We start from the raw sequence: 23,467 nt of genomic DNA, 5'->3' as shown, positions 1-23,467 counted from the left end.
GAGAATTTTCAGGAAGAGATGCATTTTTGACTAGGAAGTCAAAGCTTTTTGGATGCCATGACGTTGTTTGGAATTTGAATACCCATTTCAGCAGTAGGCACAATGATTCACACAGAATCACAGCTCAGCAGAGCTGGGCAGAACCTCAGAGATCAGAGTTCACAAACTCAAATGATGACAGAGCTCTGTCAGTGACATAAATGACAGAAGCAGGCAGGGGTGCACAGAGTTTAAAGGGAGGCTCTGCTACTCTGTTCCAGCTGAAACTTGCCATGAAGAGTGTGGGCCCAATGTGCCAGGTCCTCCAAATTTTCAAGAAAAGCCAGAAATCTGGATTTGAAAAACTAGCCATGCAAATAAAAGACTTCTCAGATTTGACACGTGGGCCACCAGATATATGAGAAAATAGCCTTGTCCCATTCCTTGTGTCTTTTCATTTGGCACATCACAGTGAGGAGAGAGAGCTGTTGTTGAATTTAGTCTTGCTCTTTTTTCCCTGGGTTTGAATTTTTCAATTTTCTCTATTGGTCCAGATGTTCAAAGGCAAGTATGCCAACAGCCACATGCAGCATCCACTGTGTTGCCCCACCCAGATCCCCACTAACCCAGTTGGCCAGCCTCGGCTCCAAGCCTTCTCTTGCAGTTGCCTTCAGCTGCCTCACTCAAGTGTGTGTTCCCTCCCTGGGCATCTGGCATCCAGTGACAGGAGGATGCTCATGTATGAAGCCCCAGCCCCCAGCACCAACTCAGCACAGCTCTGCAGGGCCATCCCAGTTTCAGAGCTCCCATGGAGTTGGCTCAAGCTTTGCTGCAGCTACATCTCAGCTCGGCTTCTCCCTCTGCTCAGCCCTGCCTCCCCTACAGGTGTGGATTCCAGAGTGGTCTCCCATCCACTGCCTGCACCATATCTCTGCCTTTGAGCCTTCTTCCCAAGAATCTGGTCTGCAACACCAAGCACATCAGGATCTCAGTGAAAATAACCTCACCTAATGAAGTCCAAATTCACAAAGTCAAATCAGAGAACAATTTTTTGCTTCATGAAAATGTCTTGTTTTTTTCTCTTGGTTTTATTAGTGTTGGAAAACCCGTACCAGAGTAGATATCTCCTGTTTCATGTCCCCACCTCTGATCTGAGCTCAGATTTGGTAGGCAGTCTAGAAGCTCAGACTCACCTGGTGCTCACAGAGCCCACCTCAAGTGTGGGCCACGCCTCTTTCAGCCTTCAAACGCAGGGCCTTTTCTGATGTTGCAGAGGTTCACAGGGCCCTTGAAAGCACAGTTTGCAAAGGAGGAGAACTTCTTAACAATAAGGACTAGGAGACTACTGCTCCTGTTACCTGGCCTTCAAGCAAGTCCCCATGGCAAGGCGCTCCCACTGCTCACCTCCACAGCCCTGAGACACCTGGCATGAGTTCCCCTCCCCAACTCCATCTCCTTACTCCCTCATCCCTCATTTGGGAATCATGTCCCAGATCAACTCACCAAGTGCTCTCCATGAGGATCTGCTTCAAGTGGGACCCAGACTAAGACCAATGAAGGCTCAGTTTCTAAAATCTTAACAATAAAGAAAAGTACAAGAAGAAGATGAAAGTTCATTGTTTGAAACATCCCTCCAGTCTTATTTCTGTGCATTAACAGGCTTTGGGCTTCCCTGGTGTCTCAGTGGTAAAGAATCCATCTACCAGTGCAGGGGACATGAATTCAATCTCTGGGTCAAGAAGATACCCAGTAGAAGAAAAGGGCAACCCACTCCAGTATTCTTGCCTGGAGAATCCCATGGACAGAGGAACCTGGTGGGCTACAGTCCATGGAGTTCCAAAAGAGTCAGGCACAAGTTAGCAACTAAACAACAACATATAGTGGGCTTTAGAAACTTTAATACACCTGATCAATATGTTCTGTAACCCTGCAGGTCCCTTCAAACTGGTCTTACTGAGTACACTTCGTGCTTCGTGCTCAGTCACTTTAGTCCTGACCAACTCTGTGCTACCCCCATGGACTGTAGCCCACCAGGCATCTCTGTCCATGGGATTCTCCAGGCAAGAACACTGGAGTGGGTTGCCATGCCCTTCTCCAGGGAATCTTCCCCTCCCAGGGATCAAACCTGTGGCATCTCCGAAGTCCTCTGCATCGCAGATGGATTCTTTACTGCTGAGCCACCCAAGAAGCCCTACTAAGTACATTTACTTCAGTAAATTAAATTCTACAATTGTTTTATTCATTCACCTATTCATTTAACAAATGATCATTTTAGGTCTTATCTATGCAAGGCACAGGGCTAAATATTGTAGATGTTACAAAAACATGTCCCATGCCCTTAGGATGTTTTAATACTCTTCTATTTAATTTTTTGGGGACATGTTGATTGAACAAATTAAAGCACATTCATTTTCAAAAACCATATTAAGATTCCTTGAAATCTAATGCCATAAACTTTAACTACATGGAGTTTTCACCCAGATGGTATATACAAGATAAATGGATTCATGGGTTCAAATCTTGGCTCTGCTACCAAGCAGAAGTGTGACTTGAGCCTCATTTTTCTTATTTGTAAAATGGGGGATAAAAAAAATAACTACTGTAAGCAGTTGTGGGAAAAAAGAGAGAATCAATATAAAGAACTTGGCATGGTACCTGACACAGTGAAAAAGTTGGCTTACATTTTCTCTGTAATAACAATTATTATTTCCATCTAACCTCAGGCCCGTTATGTGTGTAGCATGGATCCAGGCACCACGGGAATTGAGCAGAACAGACTGAACCTGAAAATACAGACACTGTCCAACACTGTTCCACCTGTCACAGTTTCACCACTTTGGGAACCTAAAGCACCAGGAAAGTACTATGCTCATCTGGTCAGTCTCTGGAAACTCGGAGGGCTTGGGCTCACCTGTCAAGGTGATGCCAGGGCACAGGTGCAGGTGGGGATTTGGCCACAACTGAGTTTACCGCAACCCCCCCTCAGAGTCTTGTACATTGTGTTTACCAGTCCTACAGGGTAAATACAAACCAAACGGATGCAAAGGGGACGTAAATGCCAGATTTGCTCAGCTGTCTAGGCAAATATCTTGCTGGCTGGAGATTCACATTGTGTCTCAACTCCCCAAGAAGTATTAGGTCAGGCAGTCACTGCCTAGGACGTGCTGTCCCCGCAGCAGGAGGGGCATGTTCTCAAGGAGCTACTCTCTTCCATCACGTGTAGTCCTCCTACTAGCATAGCCTCTTTCTTCAAGATGCTCAGTAAATATTGGTCAACTAGTAGATCAAGTGCTTAGAGCGTTCCTTGAATATTGTCTCGGTATAGAAAATATGTATGAAGTGTGGGCAATGTCGTAGGCAGTGCATCATTTTTAAAAATCTGACTTTCCAAAGACTTCCAGCTTATGCTTTGTAAAGTGCTTTTTAAAAGAGAGAGCGCAGATGAAATTTCCTCCTCCTCCTCATGCTATCACGAGTGTCGCGTGGAAGTAGAACAAGGGTGGACGTAAGTATAGAACATCTGCTCCTCTGTGCCCAAAAGACTGCAAAACCAGAGGAAAGAAAAACATGGATTGGGAAAAAATGTCTAAGATAGTGACAAGAACAGGTGAGAAATGAGATTGTTAAGGACAACAAGCCACTGCCTGAAGACAGAGTTTGTCTAAATCGAACCCCCAAAATTGTATCCAAGTTAAATCAGAAATGCTAGAAACATCAGATCCAAATTCTACAAGGTAACAATTGTCTTCAGTAGATTCACATTCAGTAGCTCACTCACTGTCTAATTACCCACCTGTCTCCACCACGCTTCCCTGTCCACCTGCTCTAAAGTTATGTTTGAACTGCCATTTATCATCATGCTTCTGCTCCTGTTTTTCTTACAGATAAAATTAATAGTAAAATTTACATCTTTTTGCACTCTTGTCTCTATCAAAATTGGAAAAATGAAAGATTAGACTGAAAGAACCACGTATTTCATTTAAATTTTTTATATTTTTACACATAGCCAACTTTATTCATTTGTGGTACATTCTGGACCTTACGGGCATTGTAATTTGTACCCTGTATTAGGTTTTTACTGTTATGAAAACAAATTACTACAAATTTAATGGCTTAAAAACAACACAAATTTATTATCTTGTAGTTCTGTAGGTCAGAAGTCCAAATGGGTTTTACTGGGTGAAACACAAGGGGTCAGCAAAGCTTGCATTGCTTTTGGAGGGAAGAACACGTTTCCTGGTCTTTCCAGCTCTCAAGGCTGTCCACATCCCTTGGCTCATGGCCCCCAGCCAGCAACAGCAACGCTCCAAGCTCTACTTCAGTCATCACATGGTCATCACATCACATCTCAAGTCACACCTCTGATTCCCACTTACCTGCTCCCTCCTTCCCTTCTAAGAACCCTTATGATACATCAGGCCCATCTGGATAACCCAGGACACTCTCCCCTCTCAAGACACTTAATAAAATCCCTTTGACCATGCAAAGTAATTCTCTGATTCCAAAGATTAGGATGTAGACATCTTTGAGAAGCCATTATTCTACCTACCACAACCCTGTTATAAGAGGCCAGGTATTACTATGCCACTGCTTTGAACAGGAACTTCTAAAGAGAAAGAAAGGACCAAATGCTTCAAAACTTTTGAAAATAATCCAATTAAAATTCAACTTACTCAAAAATAAAATTTAAATAAATAAATCAACTTGCTCAATAAGAAAACAGAATAGTGAAGAGTTGTGTCAACACGGAAGTCTCTTTCCACATCTGGAGAATTCCCACCTCGTGAGTTTTGGGTGAGTATGAGGACAGCTTCCCATCATAGGGTACAGATTTGCTGGATACTGGCTTCTACATCACCCTTTGCAGCTGGAGCCCAGGCCTGGGAACTGGCTGCACAATCAGACAGAGCCTCATGGGCTTGGAATAGAGAATTGGTGGCATAGAAAGTAAAGGTTAACCTCATGAAGGTTCAATGTAATAGCAATAGCACTGACCCTAACTCCTCAGCATGTGGGCATTATTAAAGGATAACACACAGCAAGGCCTTAGCCCAGTATTTAGTAATGGTAATAACTCAGTCAATAGCAGCTATTATTAATTTTAAAACTTTGAATTTACAATCAGCAGGGAATGCTATTGTCCTCCAATATTCATTCTCCTCTTTTTCTTTAGTAATAGAATTTCAGTTTTCAGCCAGGCACAGGCCACAGGTATAAAGCCTATTATTTTAGGCTCCCCAAAGCTCAGTGTTCCTGGGTGACCACAGTCTGGCCAATGGCGTATAAACAGAACAAACAACATCCAGGAAGTATCCTTAAAGGGAACAGGCATGCTCTAATTTGTCTGTTCCTACTAACTGGAATACAAATGTGATGGCCCTGGTGGCTCAGATGGTAGAGTCTCTCTGCAAAGCAGGAGACCTGGCCTTCAATCCCTGAGTTGGGAAGATCCCCTAGAGAAGGAAATGGCAACCCACCCCAGTATTCTTGCCTGGAAAATCCCACGGATGGGGGAGCCTGGCGGGCTACAGTTCAAATCGGACATGACTGAGCAACTAACACTGGACAATGGACTGCACTGAAAGCTTGAGCAGCTTCATTAGACCATGAGGTGGAAGCCAAGTGCTAAGTAAAGTGCAGGAACAAGACTGCAAAAAATCTCTGAGTATCATGATACACTCTCACACCCTGTACTGGTTACTTTTACTTCAGAGAGAAATAAACTTCCATGTTGTCTCAAGTCTGCGTTTTTTTTGGGTTGCCATGATTCACAGCTGAATCTAATCCTAACTGATCCAGAAGGGAGCTTCTAGTTTACCATTCGATATAAGAATCCCTTACAGTATCTCTAATGTCAAATCACTCAACTTTGGTTCAAACACTTCCAGTTATGAAAGCTTCACTCCCTAACAGGGAGCCCATTTCTAATTTTTAAAGGCTTTTTGGGGGGGAGGGGGTATTATATAGCTAATACATGAAACCATTGTTATAGAAAATAAGTTAAAAGTAAATAATAAAACATTTTAAAGTATGAAACCCCCATGATTCACCCTCCCTGCCATGGATTTCCTTCCCAGAACTAACCATGGTCAACAGTCCACCGTGTGTCATTCTAGCCCCCAGTTCAAGGCAATTAGATACATAGTGTAAGAGTAGTGGGAATAAAGGAGGGACCAGCACCCAATAGTTGATTACATAAGGGAATGGTGGAAAAGAGAAGAGACAAGGGTCAAAAGCAAAGTCCAGGGGTCAAGCATGGGTGAAACTGGGCAGAAAGAGGTGGCACAGAAGGAAGAGGAGTAAGGTTGATAATAAGTCCAGTTCTGGACAGTTTCATCTGCTAAAGTTGGCTGAAGCCCCAGGCAGGTGTCAAGAGAGGCTGGAAACATTGGCCTGGAGTTGACACTGAGGAATGCAGTCTCACACAAATAGCTAGAGTGCGTATGAGAATATCAAGGGCATGAGGGAGATGTGGGGGTGGGAGAGGGTAGGAGGGGTAAGGCAAGGAGAAGTGGGCCAGAGGCAGATTCACGAGGAGCGGGGAGCATCTGCCTTCAGAAGAATAAGAGATAAAGCAACCAGAATAGAAAATAGGAAACTGGAAGGTAAGGGGAGATTTCCCCAAATAAGAATGTATTACTTTTTTCATTTAAAATAATGACGCAAAATGGACTTCCCTGGAAGTCCAGTGGTTGAAAGTGTGCCTGCCAATGCAGAGGACACAAGTTCAATCCCTTGTCCAAGAAGATCCCACAAGTCACCGGGCAACTAAGCCCCTGCACCACAACTACTCACGTCCATACACCCTACAGCCAGCGCTCCACAAGAGAAGCCACCACAATGAGAAGCCCGTGCGCGGCAGCTAGACAGTATCCCCCACTCACTGCGGCAAGAGAAAGCCCAAGCACAGCCAAGACACAGCACAGCCAAAAATAAACAAATAAAAATAAAATAATAATGCAAACACTTAAGTGAGAAAGAACAGTTCCAAGCACCTGAGGCAACTCAGCAGTATGTAGGTGATTAGTAATTACAGATGAGGTCATTGGTAAATCCTGAGAATGGCTGTTCCCCTGAGCAGTGAGTGGACACAGGATTACACAGAATCGAGGGGCAGATAAGTGGAGAAGGAGAAAAGCAACGAGCACATCCACTGCGCTGATTAGGATAGACTGCCATCCAGACTAAACACCCACATCCCAGTGGTCAATGGAATAAAGGTGTGATTTCTTAGTTACATGAAGCCCAGTGAAGGTCAAAGCCCCATCCTGAAGATGCAGTTGTGCCTTCCTTGACACAGAGCAGATGAGGGGAGAAATGGAAGTAAGATACTAGCTCTTTTTTCCCCTCCAGTTTTTTTGAGTTAAAATTGACATATAAAATTCTATTTATTTAAAGTGTATGATGTGATCATTTTTAATATGTATATGTATGTATGTGTGTGTATATATATATACTTTGTGAAATGATTACCACAATCAGGTTAATTAATACATCTATCACCTCACACAATTAGCTTTTGTGTAATTATATAGACCAAGACAGTGTCTTTATCTATTCATCTAGTGACAAACACTTGGGTTATTTCCATGTCTTGGTTGTTATGAATAATGCTGCAACGAACCAGGGAGAGCAGATATCTCTTTGAGATACTGATTTGTTTCCTTCAGCTACATACCCAGAAGTAGCATTTCTGGATCATATGGGAGTTCTATTGTTCACTTTTTGAAGACTTTCCAAACTGTTTTCCTGAGTAGGTACACCAATTTACATTCCTTCCATCAGACACTGGCTCTTTACTACCTCAGTTTGGAAATCACCTGTGTCTCTTCCGTGGTGGCTCAGACAGTAAAGTATCTGCCTGCAGTGCAGAAGTCCTGGGTTCAATCCCTGGGTCGGGAAGATCCCCTGGAGAAGGCAATGGCAAACCACTCCAGTGTTCTTGCCTGTAAAGTCCCATAGACGGAGGAGCCTGGCGGGCTACAGTCCATGGGCTTGCAAAGAGTCGGACACGACTGAGCGTCTTCACCTGCTGCTTCTGTGTCACTTCTGCTCAGACTGCCTTGGCCTCAACCCAACAAGACAACATGCAGGACATATAGTGAGCACTAATTGTCTGCCACAGCGCCTCGTTCAGGAGAAAAAGAAGGGCTGGAAAGGTAGCAAAAAGGAAGAGAGCCTGTGCTCACATGGGATTCAGAGGGAGAAGAGGACAAAGTTTCAGGGAAAAAAGGACAAAAGCGGGGAGGATTTCAGTTCTCAAGGCCCAAAGGAAACCTGAGCCCATCCCTGATGTAGTAGTTGGTCCTAACAGCCTTTCATCTTCTGCCCCTTGAAAAACTTCAGTCCTGTGCCCAACTCCAAGCCTTGGATTTATGATTTGATTCATGTGCTGTACAAATCAACACCAGAAACCTGCTAAACCAACAAAGGCTATTAGAATAGATAAGACCTTCCTGCAAAGTGAGACGACCATGCCTCACACTTGCACTTTGCAGAAGGCCTTAAATTGCACAAGTTCAGTTGATTTTTATTATAATATTGTGAGAGCGATGTGACCTGCAGAACTAGCATTCTCATCTGTATCCTTACTGATCAGAGGAGGGAACTAAAGCGCAGAGAATGAAAAAGACCTACCCAGGTCACCTGCTAGGGCTTAAGTCTGGGTCTCCAGGCTCCTGGTCAGTCTCTCTTTTCCATGAGATGCCATCCGCTTCTTTCTGTACCTTTGCGGGAAGATGTAAAATGGCTGATCCTCCCTGCAAACAGAGTGGGCCATTACCTTGTCAGGGCTTTGGAATAGTTTGTTAAGTTTATTTTATTTATAATACTTGGCATAAACACAGAAATTGTTTCAGCAACTTCCACGCCAACTTTGGACTCTAGCAATCCCAGTTCTGTCTGGGAGCAGATTTCAACTGGCCTAAGAAATAAATATCACTACATCCCAGCTCCCTCCTCTATGTACCTTGCTGCAAAGACACTAGTGATCCAAGGTCAAATTGGTGGGGCACCATGTGCTGCTAGTATGTGCTGTGCTTGGGCGAGTCCTTCCTCTGCACCTCCACAGCGTCTGCTTTTTGTCGGGAGTCTCAAAAACACTGCATGATCACTCAGTGAATGCAATCACCATTCACTGGGTGCTAACAGCTTCCTGGTGCTTTGAATAGACCATTCTACTGAATGCTCACAGAAGCCCTACAAAGTATTAACAGGTATTATTCTCAGTTTGTAGAGACCAGAGAATTATCCAAGGAACATTATCCAAGTTTCTACAGCTGCAAATAGTAGGACTGGGATTCAAAGCTAAGACCATCTCTCTCCAGGGCACTTTCTACTGGTTCACTAAGCCTCCTGGCTGAGAGACATGATGGGAACAAAGGGAAATAGATTAACAACAATCTAAGAGCATTGCACAGTGACCTTTCTAGTAGAGTATATTTTCTCAAGGAAAGAAAATAAGAAGGAAGGAAGAGAAAGAAGAGACTATAGATGCTGTCTAGAATACTCTATACATAGCTTGGGTATCTGAGGATATGTTGTCCTTGGTTTTAAGAGCTCCCACTGAGTACCCAGGCTGAGCAGAGGACAGGGCCCTGGGAAACAGCAGCTGAAAATGAGAGGAAAGCTGGAAGCAAGGGTCCATGGGCACCATGGGCAGAGAGAAGACCCCATACCTTTCTATGCCAACATAACCAGTCCAGTTAAGAGACTGCTTTCAGCTTTTGCTTTTCCTATAATGCCAAGCGAGGCTTCAACAGTATGTGAACCGAGAACTTCCAGATGTTCAAGCTGGACTTAGAAAAGGCAGAGGAACCAGAGATCAAATTGCCAACACCCACTGGGTCATAGAGAAAGCAAGAGAGTTCCAGAAAATCATCTACTTCTGGGGAAACAATGAAAATAGTGAGAGACTTTATTTTCTGGGGCTCCAAAATCACTGCAGATGGTGACTGCAGAAATTAAAAGATGCTTGCTCCTTGGAAGAAAAGCTATGACCAAACTAGACAGCATATTAAAAGGCAGAGACATTACTTTGCCAACAAAGGTCCATCTAGTCAAAGCTATGGTTTTTCCAGTAGTCATGTATGGATGTGAGAGTTGGACCTTAAAGAAAGCTGAACACCAAAGAACTGATGCTCTTGAACCATGATGTTGGAGAAGACTCTTAAGAGTCTCTGGGACTGCAAGGAGATCAAACCAGTCAATCCTAAAGGAAAACAGTCCTGAATATTCATAGGAAGGACTGATGCTGAAGCTGAAGCTCCAATACTTTGGCCACCGGATGTGAAGAACTGGCTCATTAGAAAAGACCCTGATGCTGGGAAAGCTTGAAGGCAGGAGGAGAAGGAGATGACAGAGAATAAGATGGTTGGATAGCATCACCGACTTCAGGGACATGAGTTTAAGCGAGCTCCAGGAGCTGGTGATGGACAGGGAAGCCTGGCTTGCTGCAGTCCATGGAGTGGCAAAGAGTCAGACCAGTGACTGAACTGAAGTGAACTGATATTTTAAACACTTTAAAGATTAGCATTTGAAGTTAAACGGAGAACACTAAATGTTGTGCTGAAAACAAAAAACAATACACGCTTTTTCCTCTTCCTCCTAAAGCTGCTCCCAGGCTGCAAGTGCCAAAATGCTTGATCACTGAGACTCAGGCAGCTCCTTTCACCCACCACTTGCAGGAAGGAAGTGACAGCCCCACATCAGAGTTCCATCTGATGTGTTCCACCTCACAGTCACTTGCAAATTCAGCCCTGATTCCCGGAACTGCCTCTGAGCCCACATTTGCACATCATGGTGTGTGTACGTGAGTCCCTTCTCGTGCTGCAATTAAAACCTAAAGCAACTACTATTTTCAGCCCAAGCATCTGCCCCGTCTTCACAGCCAGGTTGGGGGAAACAGCTCTTCACACCTAAGCTGCCCAGTTGTGCAACATGAAGAAAGCATCTGAGGAGGTCAAAACCCTCAAGCTTTCCAGAAATGTGAGTTTCAGACACTCATTTCAGCAATATCCCTATTTAAACACTTTTCCTTATTGCCAAAGCCCACTAGAAGGAGCCACAATGGCAGGTTGCAACTTGCATGGGTTTTCTGAAGTACCAGTGCAATGGAGGGGCAGGGGTTTGGGTGTCCCCATCCGAGGACCCCAAAGTATACAGGATGCTAAGGATTCTAAGATTTCAGCATGCAGAACAGGATGGGCAGGAGCCCAGAGCCCCAGTCTAGACAACAACTGTGACTCCCAGAGCAGGACTCAAGAGAGAGGAGAGCTCTGATTTTTAAGATACACCTCAAATATTGAAGGACCAGGCCTTATTTTCCCCTTTGCCCTAAAATAACCACAAAGTAAAGAGTGAAGGTCATCAAGTTCAAAGAGATTCCTCAGAAATAAATTTGGGCTCAACTATAAGACACAGGCGAATGGGTTCCAAACTGACCCTATGAATATGGTCAACTGCCTCAAATGCTTCTCCTGGGCCAGGCTGATCCAGTCCACACTTAGAGTAGATGGACCATTGTGTGTGTCCAATCAAAAGGCATGAAGTACAGCATTTCAGGGATAGGATGGCCTAAGCCAAGCCATAATGTACCCACAGAAACCACTCAAGTTCCACCCAAAAACCAAAGATGAATTTATGATACTCCAAGGGGTGTTCCTGGTGGCTCAGATGGTAAAGCATCTGCCTGCAACACAGGAGACCCCAGTTCAATCCCTGGGTCATGAAGATCCTCTGGAGAAGGAAATGGCAACCCACTCCAGTATTCTTTCCTGGAAAATTCCATGGATGGAGGAGCCTGATAGGCTACAGTCCATGCAGTCGCAAAGAGTCGGACACAACTGAGTGACTTCACTTCACTTAGGGACGTTCTCCTCCCAGCAGACACCTGGGACAAAACAGAAACCCAATCTGGACCAAGGCCAAGCTGGTCCAGGAAGGCAAGCCATGGGTGTGGAGAGGCAGGAGAGGGGAAGGAGGGTTTATTTGCGGCTCCCACAGAAGAGAAATCTGTCTCCTTGTGTCTTGGCCATGCTCTCCATGCTGCCCCCAATACATTCTGTTACCCCAGCCTGGCCCCTGTGGTTGCCCAGTGTCCTTTCCTGGGCTACAGGCCTTAGTCTTGCTCAACTGAGGGAAATCATGAGAGGTTCAGAAACAAAAGCAACCTGCCAGCGCTGGCACAGAGCCCAGTTGCCTGACTTCTAGTTCAGTGGTCATTCCCACCAGAACAGGGATGACGCACCCTGTCTCTTCAGCCACAAATAGCAGTCTTCACAAAACTATCTCCAAGGCCTCTGCAGTTACATTCAGTCACATGGTTATTCTTTGAGTAGCTTGGGATCCAACTCCCAGGACACTTGGTGAGGGATAGCCATCTGACTCCTTTCCTTTTCTGAAGTGAAATCCAGGGGAAAGAGCACTTTCCCACTCTGACAAAGAAGGCTAGAATAAGAGGTCTGAAGTGACAGAGCCAAAGGTCACACAGGCAGTCGGTGCTGGACGTGAAAGCAGACAGACAACAACTGCACCACCCAGATCACAAGGCTCCCCTCTTATCCAGCCTCTGCACACAGTGGACCCATATCTGCAGCCCCTCTTCCCTGATGCTCTGAGCCCCCAGCCAAATGGTCTTTCCTCCCACGCACCCAGTATACAAAAATACCATCCCACCCGCACAAGGGGACTATGATTCTAAGGGAGGGAGCCAGATTTTTATCTTCTTGTCTCGGGTAACACTGCCAACTTCAGTGCCATTGTGCTGTTATGTCTGATTCTTTGCAACCCTGTGGACGATAGTCCACCAGGGTCCTCTGCCCATGGAATGTTCCAGGCAAGAATACTAGAGTGGGTTGCCATTTCCTTTTCCAGGGGATTTTCCCAACCCAGGGATCAAACCCACATTTCCTGTGTCTCCTGCATTGCAGGTGAATTCTTGATCCACTGATCCACTGGGGATTATGTAACCTCAAAGTTTTAACCCAAATAAATATCTCCAGGGCTGAGGAATTTCAGGGTAGGTAGGATATTCGATAGGAGGGTTTAGCCCCAGGGACTCACAGCTGCCCAGGGGACTCTGTCCACAGCCCCAGGTTTCCCCTGGGAGCTTCTGAGCAGCAGTGAGCACCTCTGAGCCTAACTGTGGGAGGTCACTGGAAGCCTCTTGAAATGCAGAGTGAAATCTGCCGCCTGACACGTTCACCCTAGCTGTTTGGCTGCTTTGCATGCCTATGGGGCAAGCAGGCTATTTTGAGCAGATTTCATAACCCTCTTTGTAGCTGCTGATTGCACATGTGTTTCCAGCTCCGTTCTTGTGGCGAGAATGTTTACAGAGACGGTGCATTGTCAGAGAATGAAGAGAAAGCAAGATTGGGAGATTAGGAGGACAATTTCCATGTCTAGACAGAGTTCGCACAGCCGGCGTCTGCTCCAATCAGGGTCCCTGGAATTCGGCACCCTGTGCGGAACACCCTCTGAACCCTTTGTCCCATCGGAGAACTTTACTCTGAAATCTCCCAGGTGGCGACAAGGGAAGAAGAGAGCTCTTGGGCATCCTTTCTGAGAATAAATCCAGAGTGGATTTCTGAGTGTTATCATAGGAAATCAAAATATTGGAAAAATCTGTGAAAGCCTGCATACAATTTTCTTAAAAATCTCAAATCTCAAGGCTGATTCTAGCGTTGGTGCATGCTGCCTTTCAATGTCTTGGCCAGCAGGATTTGTCTTCATCATTGTGTTGCTTGCTTATTTATTTATCCCAGTCTGTTTACCTCTTGTCAGCCTGATGGCGCACCCGCTCACCTGTCTTGTTTTTAATTTATCCCTTTGCTTCTGTTTGCCACCTTGGCCCACTGTGTTCATGCTGTCCGAAAGCACTGCTACTCAGTTGTATTCAGCTTTCATTTTTGAGCCCCACCATGTGTGAACAACTGGCTCCATCGATCCCCTTCTTGAACCTTTGATTCCGTTTGTTATGTGTCCCTTTTGCCCTATTCTTTTCTCCTGACTCCTGTCACATCCTGTGTCATGACTGCCCATCATAAGCTACCTCAGGGCAGGATCTGTGCCAATTTACTCTTATTACCACCATCACAGCCATCTCAGATGTTATTTACAAGAAAAGTAATACCAGCCCACACTGACACCACATAACAGGCACTGCACTGGTGCTTCACATGCATTCTTTCATTTTCACTTAAGCCTCATAACAATCTTCCAAAGAGGTTGCTGTTATTTTCTCATCTTTACACATTAAAGAATCTGGGCTTTGAGAGGTAAAGCCATTTGCCCAAGCACATGAAGTTAACTAGTGGCAGAAACAAGCTTCAAATGTACATCTGTTGAACTTCGGAGCCAGAATGCCTAAGACTCTTGAAGAATTTAGGGATGAACAAATGTATACTCAAGATGTAAAACTTTCTGCTCGTCTTACTTCTCATATTTGCTTCTGACTCCTTTCTGACTCTGAAGACACTAAAACAGTCTGCAGAGAGTTCTATGGCTGACGCCCAGAAAGTAACCCCCATTCTCCTAACAGCTGCTAGGAACTATGCACCTTTCCTTATGCAGCCTGGCAGAGTGAGGACAGCAGCCTCGCCCTTCTTGTGGCCCTGGGATCCACACTGCCGCCTTCTGCGTGTATCTCCTGGCCCAGCCAGCGCCCAGGGTGGGCCAGCCTCCACTTCAGAGAACATGCAAGTCAGGCCACAGCTGACTGGATAAACCATAGCAAGACCATGATTTCCCCCCAAAATCAGAAGGGAGAACAAGGAAACCACCAAAGCAAGGAATAAACAAAGACTTGCTGCTGCTGCTGCTGCGTCGCTTCAGTCATGTCCGACTCTGTGCAACCCCATAGATGGCAGGCCACCAGGTTCCACCGTCCCTGGGATTCTCCAGGCAAGAACACTGGAGTGGGTTGCCATTTTCTTCTCCAATGCATGAAAGTGAAAGTGAAGATGCTCAGTCGTGTCTGACTCTTAGCGACCCCATGGACTGCAGCCTACCAGGCCTCTCTGTCCATGGGATTTTCCAAGCAAGAGTACCGAACAGAGCCAAAATAAGCCAATTTTCTGACAAAGTGACAGCAGAAATTTAAGTTTCTCTGAAACTCTTTCACACATCTGACTTCCTGAGGTAAAAGAGCCAAAGGAAAGCAGCTTCTTAAGGTCAAGGTACTAGCCTGAGAAGACAAGAGCTTAAGTCCTAACCTTACCGCAAGGTCTCCTTCGGATCCATATTCCTGGAACCGGTTACCCAAGATGGCAGAGTTTTCATGTTTGACAGGGAAATGTCATGTTACTTCTTCTTTGGAGGCCACCATTGGAGAGAGGTTGGTGTGAAAAAGCATCAACGACAACACAGGGTGCGTCACTACTATATCCTTCCGCCCCTCCTGCCAGCTAGAGCCAGAACCTGTGTGTGAAACAGGCCTTGCTGGCCCTGACTCTGCTTGGTGCCTGGTTCCTCAGAGTCAACTCCACTCAGCAAGAGTTAGACCAGCTTCTCCCAGGGACTGGTACCAGTCACTATAGTGGACTGAGAGGTAGGACACTGGAAGGGCTCAAAAGATCAAGCAGCCAGTGCTTCCTGCTGTTTAAAGAGAATCCTGAAGTCCTATGGGTTTCCCTCCCTTCCTCCTCCTCAAGAGGAAGGAGCCTTACTTTCCAGAAAAGAGGTTAAGTTATCAACAAAAGGAAGGAGAGGGAAGGAAGACAAAGAAGACAAGTATGGGGTTGATGCGTGAGCTGGTCCAGAGCGCCCTCTAGAGGCTGGAGGGCTGGAACGAGGCAATGATTAAGTTAGATCCATGGTTTATGAACAGGATCTTGTTTAGACTCTTAGAGTTGTTATTCTTGTTCAATCCCCAAGTCCTGTTTGGCTCTGTGACCCCTCGGACTGCTGCACGCCAGGCTTCCCTGTCCTTCCCTATCTCCCAGAGTTTGCTCAAATTCACGTCCGTTGAGTCACTAATGCTATCTAACCATCTCATACTCTGCTGCCCCCTTCTCCTTTGGCCTTCAATCTTTCCCAGCATCCAGTTCTTTCCTAATACCTAAGTTCTTCACATCAGGCAGCCAAAGTGTTGATGCTTCAGCTTCAACATCAGTTCTTCCAATGAATATTGAGGGTTGATGTCCTTTAGGATTGACTGGTTTGATCTCCTTGCAATCCAAGGAACTCTCAAGAGTCTTCTCCAGCACCACAATTTTAAAGCATCAACTCTTCAGCGCTCAGCCTTCTTTATTGCCCAACTCTCACATCCATACTCGACAACTGGAAAAGTCATAGCTTTGACTGTATGGACCTTTGTTGGCAAAGTGATATCTCTGCTTTTTAATATGCTGTCTAGTTCTGTCATAGACTCTTAGAGAGATCCTGTAAAATAATGAAGTCTTTAAAATATATATATTTTTTTTCAGTGGCATTTCTGCAGAATTGTGTTAATTTAGATGCGATTCCATGTAAAAACTAAGCAATGTGCTTCTACTTTTAAAAACTGTGAAAGGAAGCATTTTGAATCCTTTAATATCTTTAATATAGAAAGATGATATTAGTTTTAAGTCTTTGTGCCCAGGATTGCTCTCTTGATTCTTTGACTCCTGGTTTCTTCCATTTCCTCCCTGCTAAATAGATGAAAAGTGGAGGAGGAAAGATGGCTCCTTGAGGAGAGGGAAGTTTTCTAATCCACAATAGAAAGCCCAAAATGGGTGCACAATAAATGCTTATTAAATTAAGAATTCAAATGCCAACAATTTTATGTCATGAAAAGATATCCATAAGATTATATCATGTGATCAAATAATTTATATCATATAATCTCAATATATACCATATTGATATAATCTCAATTTATAGCTCATATCATGAAAGTGAAAGTCACTCAGTAGTGTCTGACTCTTTGCAACCTCATGGACTATACAATCCATGGAATTCTCCAGGCCAGAATACTGGAGTGGGTAGCCTTTCCTCCTTCTCCAGCGGATATTCCCAACCCAGGGATTGAACCCAGGTCTCCCACATTACAGGCAGATTCTTTACCAGCTCAGCTAAAAGGGAAGGCCAAGAACACTGGAGTGGGTAGCCTATCCCTTTTCCAGTGGATCTTCCTGACCCAGGAATCAAACCGGGGTCTCCTGCATTGCAGGTGGATTCTTTGTCAACTGAGCTATCAGGGAAGCCCAGAAGCTCATATCATATTTATATCATATAATTTCAATTTTCAAACAAATGTATATGCTTATACATACATATAAAAAATAAAATTACCAAAATATTAACAGTAGAGCTCTGAGTGGAGTTTTTTGGTTGTGTGTTGTCGGTGGGGGAAGAGTCTGTGTATTATCCAAATTTTCTGTAATAAACATGCAGTTCTCCCCATCTCCAAAATATATACTTTTTTAAAAGGCAATAAAATTAAGATTGGTGCATGTGGCTGGTGGGATAGGTCTTTTGAGGAGAGGGAAATAGTCCAAACAGACATGAGATTCCTAGAAGATCTCAGCCAGGAAGAAAATGAAGAAACCATTCCCCAGTTTACCATGGCAACCTTCCTGGCAACAATTCTGTGCTCATGGGTTGGCTTACAAGTTTGACTTTTAAAAGAGAAGAGATGCAATTGTCCTTCAGTTAGGAAAATGTATTTGTTGTCAATCCCATGGACCTATAAACTTCTGGAAACAGAGAGAAATATTTCCTTTCAGAGCAGCCATACCATTTTTATTTACCTTTCTTGATACTTATCACTCTCCACTTTGTTGCTGTTTAGTCACTAAGTCATGCCTGAGTTTTTGTGACCCCACAGACTATGGTCCACCAGTGTCCTCTTCCCAAGGGATTTCCCAGGCAAGAATACTGGAGTGGGTTGCCATTTCCTTCTCCAGGGCAACTTCCCAACCCAGGGATAGAACTCAGGTCAGGTCTCCTGCATTGGCAGGCAGATTTTTTATCACTGAGCCACAAGGGAAGCCCCTACTCTCCACTTTGCATGGCATCAATTTATGGGAAAGACAAGAGGGTAGAAACTTAAATCAAAAGTTACAAATTCAGGACCTGACTGTATCACTTACTAGCTCAGGGACATCAAGCAAGTCATTTATCCTTTTCAAATCTCACTTCACTTGACGTTCAAGGAATATTGTACCATAAGAATAATAAAAGGGAAAAGAAGGACGCAAAAGTCAGAACCAAGAAAAGACAAGGAATACAAGTTAGCTCCCTATAAGGGTTGATGGTGCTTCTGTTTTGGTCTGTTTTTCCTGACATCCGTTTTTGTGGCTATCCAGAAGGCACCATCCTTTCCATCAGTCTGCTAACCTTCCTTTTGGAGACTACATCATTAATCTTTTTTTAAAATTGAAGTATAGTTGATTCACATATCGTGTTAATTTTAAGTGTACAGCATGATTCAATTATATAGACAGATAATTTTATATATACACATATATACTTTTCTCAGATTCTTTTCCCTTATAGGTTATTATAAAATATTGAATATAGTTCCATGTGCTATACAGTAGGTGTTTGTTGGTTATCTATTCTATATATGGTAGTATGTATATGTTAATCCCAAACTCCTAATTTATCCCTGCCCCACTTTCCCCTTTGATAGCTAGAAGTTTCTATGATTGTGCTTCTCTGTTTTGTAATAAGTTCATTTGTACCATTTTCTTAGATTAAACATGTAAGTGATATCATATGATATTTGTCTTTGTCTGGCTTACTTCAGTTAATATGATAATCTCTTGGTCTATCCAAATGGCATTATTTCATTCTTTTTAATGGCTGAGTAATATTCTGTGTGTTCTTTATCCATTCATCTGTTAATGGACATTTAGGTTGCTTCCATGTCTTGGTTACTGTAAATAGCCTCCTATGAACACTGGAGTGCATGTGTCTTTTTAAATTAGAGTTTTCTCCAGATATATGCCCAGGGATGGGAATGCTGGATCATATGGCAACTTTATTTTTAGTTTTTTAAGGAACTATATTCTCCATGCTGCTGCTGCTAAGTCGCTTCAGTCGTGTCTGACTCTGCAACCCCATCGATGGCAGCCCACCAGGCTCCCCCGTCCCTGGGATTCTCCAGGCAAGAACCCTGGAGTGGGTTGCCATTTCCTTCTCCAATGCATGAAAGTGAAAAGTGAAAGTGAAGACACTCAGTTGTGTTCAACTCCTAGCAACACCATGGACTGCAGCCTACTAGGCTCCTCCATCCATGGGATTTTCCAGGCAAGAGTACTGGAGTGGGGCGCCATTGCCTTCTCCATATTCTCCATAGTGACTACCAATTTACATTCCTATCAACAGTGTAGGAGCACTCCTTTTCTCCACACCCTCTCCAGTGTTTAATATTTGTAGACTTCCTTGATGACAGTTCTGACTAGAGTGAAGTGATACCTCATTGTTGTTTTGATTTGCATTTCTCTAATAATTAGTGATGCTGGGCATCTTTTCATATGCCTTTTGGCCACCCGTATGCCTTCTCTGGAGACTACTTCATTAATCACAAGAGTGGGTGTTCCTCCCACTGTTGACATCAAAGGGACTAGCTCCCCAAACTGAAGTTGAGCCAGTCAGAAGGTTCTCTCAGGACTTGATATTGAGTGAGTGACCCAATCAAGGAGAGAGTTGGGTGTCTTCCTCACTTTGACCCAGCAGCATGACAATCGGCTTCTGTGGCCTCACTTTCCATAACTCCTTTGGTTTATATCTGTTTTCCAAACTTGGTCTTGGAGTATCCCATCTATTTTGGGAGCTCCACTCTGATCATACAACATTCTTTCAATGGCAAGTCAAGTGAAATCTGTAAAGGATAAACAATTTGCCTGGTACCCCTGAATGAATCAGTGGGATAGCCAGGTCCTGAATGTATATGTTTTGATTTAAATATCCTTTCAACAAATTCCTCTTTTCTGCCTAAGTCAGCTAGAAATAATTTCTGTGGTTTGCAACCTAGAATCCTAGCTTATTCACAGAACAAAAATAGAAACGTATTGTTACAAAATTCTCCTATCTAAAAAGAAGATGTAGACCATTTCCTCATTTAGTTCCAGAGACTACATTCAAATAGTAATTTCCCAAGGGGCAATACAATTGGAGAGGGTGACGTCATTAACTAACATAAAAAAATTATGTCCCTATGAGACTAGATACTCTGTGAGAGCCAAGAACTCTGTGTTTTATATCTTGTTCACCTACGTGCACCCACAGCATTAGCTGGTCCTACGTGATTGCCTATAGGATGGGTATTTTCCATATTGTCTGACTCTTCACGTTCCCTCTTTACCAGCAAGAATACAACCTGTCAAAATTTATTCTTTGTGCTTCTGTCCTTTCTGTCTATCAAATCCAAAGCCACAGGTGGAAGGCAACCTGGGATAGCAGAAGATCATGGATCTCACCCCTGAAGACTGCACAGACTGCATGTTAGGGACATGGACCAAAAGAGACAGTGGGCCAGGCCCTCTGTTCCTGCAGGCCCGGAGCCCTTCCTCTACATCTCTGGCTGGCTTAATAACATGATAAAACAGGATTTTAAATGCCACTCATACAACTTCACATGGTTAGAACAAGCCAGATCTCAGGTACAGAAACTACTACTCAAGGGGACCTGCTGGCTCCATCTGCAGGAGGCACGCACCCAGGGTACCATTCTGCTAAGAACTTGCCTTTTCCAACCCCATTGTTTAAGGACATTTTCTGCTTCTGTATGGAGTCATGTTGATAATAAGATACTCATTTTCTTGAACTTCTCACTTAAACTATAGACATGTGAATATTAAAAAGTGGACCAAGAATCCAGTAATATTTTCCAGAAGAGTATTTTCCTCTGGAGGGTTGGGAAGGTCCATGAATAGTAGCTTCCATTCATCCAAGAGAAGCCTTTGCCTGGAGTCCCCCTGACATAAGTTGTGTTTCCTCAGATACCAGGAAACATCAGAGTGTGGAATAGGACTCTAGAAGACAGACACTTTTCTACCATCTCCCTTCTTGCTCTCAGTTTCTGGGTAAGATGTGTGCAAAGCCAGGAGAATAACTTCCTCCAATACAGAACCAGAGTGAGGAAAATGGTATCCTAAGAGGGCTGCAACTTGCAATACCACAGTGCCTGTTTTGAGTTGAAAATGGGCAAAGCAGCAACTCCTACTTTGTCCTGAAGTCAGTCCTCATAATAGAGTCAAACTGCTTCCATCATCCTTGATGAAAAACATTGTAATTCCTGCAGAGTGCCTAGAGAAGCAGTGGAAGCTATTCAGCTTAGTGGGATCCACTTTTCACTGTCTCCCTAGAATGGAGTCATGTAAAATTATGTTCCAACAGCATCAGGAAAGCAAAGTATTACAGATCTGAATTAAAAAGCCCAGGGCCACCTCAACTCATTAGCATTTCCATGGATGGCTGGGCAGCTTCCTTCCCGGCTCTCACTGCAAAGAGACTCCTTTCCAGTGCTTGAGCCTTGTTCACCAAGTGAAGGCAATTCTCCAGGAAAACAGGTCAGCTGATACAAAAAGGAAGGCAGCAAACCAGAGCTGAGGCCACCAGTGGCCTTTAGTGGAGCCTCAAGGGTTACCCCCTTTGCTTTTCCTATTAAGCACTTATTTAAACTGAAATTTACATGTTTGACTTCACTCCAAGGATTAGTATTTTGAGCCTATACTATTTTAAGCATATAATAATGAAAATCAGACCTGGTTTTTGTCTAGCGTCTCTCAATTTCCCAAGAAGGGAGAAAACATATTCAACCTATTTGTGATTTGTAGCCTGAGGATGCAAACTTATCTGCTTGCCCCCCTAAATTATTACTTTCACAGATTTCCAGGCATCCCTCTCAGTAACATTTTTCAGAAAGCAAAGCTTTGAACAAGGGGGAAAAAACTTGTCTGAACATGTGGCAATTTTATAAATGTAGAGTTCTGTTAAGCTCTCAGGCATCTGGGAAGTTGTGTAAACATGGACTGATGCTTGACAGTCTTGTAGCTGTGGTTTTCTGTTTGAGCCAGAAGATGACAGATGTCTCTGGGCAGCGTTTATGTGGTCACTCCGATTGCTTCTCACAAAGCAATCAATGAAGCAGCAAAATGGCATTTTAAGTGCAGTGTTGGGCAGGGTTGGGGGAGACAGAGTGTGAGTAGGAGGGTGGGGAAGAGGAAGAAAGAGAATGGTACACCTGAACACAAAGTCAAGAAGCACTTGTCACTGAGGCCACAGTTTCACATGCTCACATGTGTCGCTATAATAACCACTCAGTGAGTCAGGACTAAAGACAAACAAGAAAGTGATGTCCAAAGGAAATTTTGGTCTGAAATACTTCACATACAAATCTACTTTTTTAAAAGCTTTATCAGGTTGCTGCCATCTTCAAAGAACATCAGTATTATTGTCACAATCGTAAAATCAATTCACAACAGGCACTTGAAGCTTTCCCAGGGATAAGAAGTGCATGGTTTGCTTGTCCATTTCTATTAACCAGGTCTTGACTTTCTAAAATACCCTCTTACCTTGAAAGTGGATTTCAAAAAGTGCTCACCTACAATTCTTTTCAATTCTGATCCTCTCCCAGATATATAAGTGAATATACAGCATCCTGTTCAAATAGAAAAATGGTTGGGGGTACGGTGACTGGGATGGCCAACAGGATATGGCCTGGAAATTATGGGCAGGGAGGGGGAGTCTCTCTTTGGGGACCTCTTTGCAATCCCCTAACCTGTGTCATGACATCCTCAAAGTCACATCAGACTCACTGCTGCTTTTCCCCCAAACTGACACTTTAATACAAAGATTTCAAATCATTTTAAGGAATATCCTGTAGAACTAATGCTCTGTACATTTATATCTCAGATTGAGTACATACTTTCAAAATTAAACATTAATAATACAGGTGGTAAACACCTATTGACAGATGAATGGATTAAGAAGGTGTGCATATATACAATGGAATACTACTCAGCCATAAAAAAGAATGAAATAAGGCCATTTGCAGCAACTAGATGGACCCACAGATTATCATACTAAGTGAATTAAGTCAGATGGAGAAAGATAAATATCATATGATATCACTTATATGTGGAATCTTTAAAAAATGATACAAATGAACTTATTTACAAAACAGACACAGACTCACAGACATAGAAAGCAAACTTATGGTTACCAAAGAAGAAAGGCAGGGGGAGGGATAAATTAGGAGTTTGAGATTAACATATATACACTACTATGTGTGAAATGGATAACCAGCAAGGACCTACTATATGGCACAGGGAACTCTATATTCTCTAACAAATGGGAAAAGAATTTGAAACAGAAAAGCTATATATATATATATATATATATGTTTGAATCACTTTGCTCTACACCTAAAACTAACACAACATTGTAAATCAACTATAATATAAAGTAAGAATTTAAAAAGAATACAGTTGGCACTTGCCCTTTTATTAACTCACAAATTCTCACACCCACACTGCAAATGGGTATCATAATACTCAAG

At 43.6% G+C, this 23,467-nt stretch overlaps 1 long non-coding RNA gene across 1 annotated transcript in view; it reads right to left on the bottom strand.

The window, feature by feature from the left end:
• Window positions 1-23,467, bottom strand: part of LOC120875101 — a 271,110-nt gene that overhangs the window by 25,248 nt on the left and 222,395 nt on the right. The window contains exon 2 of the long non-coding RNA XR_005723813.1: window positions 8,617-8,738. This is a non-coding gene — a long non-coding RNA (uncharacterized LOC120875101). The remainder of the gene's footprint in view (window positions 1-8,616; window positions 8,739-23,467) is intronic.

The sequence above is a fragment of the Oryx dammah genome, unplaced genomic scaffold (assembly GCF_014754425.2).
Source record: "Oryx dammah isolate SB20612 unplaced genomic scaffold, SCBI_Odam_1.1 HiC_scaffold_16, whole genome shotgun sequence".
NCBI classification, from domain to species: domain Eukaryota; kingdom Metazoa; phylum Chordata; class Mammalia; order Artiodactyla; family Bovidae; genus Oryx; species Oryx dammah.
The sequence above is the reverse complement of the archived record's forward strand: the minus strand, read 5'-3'. Positions and strand labels throughout refer to the sequence as shown.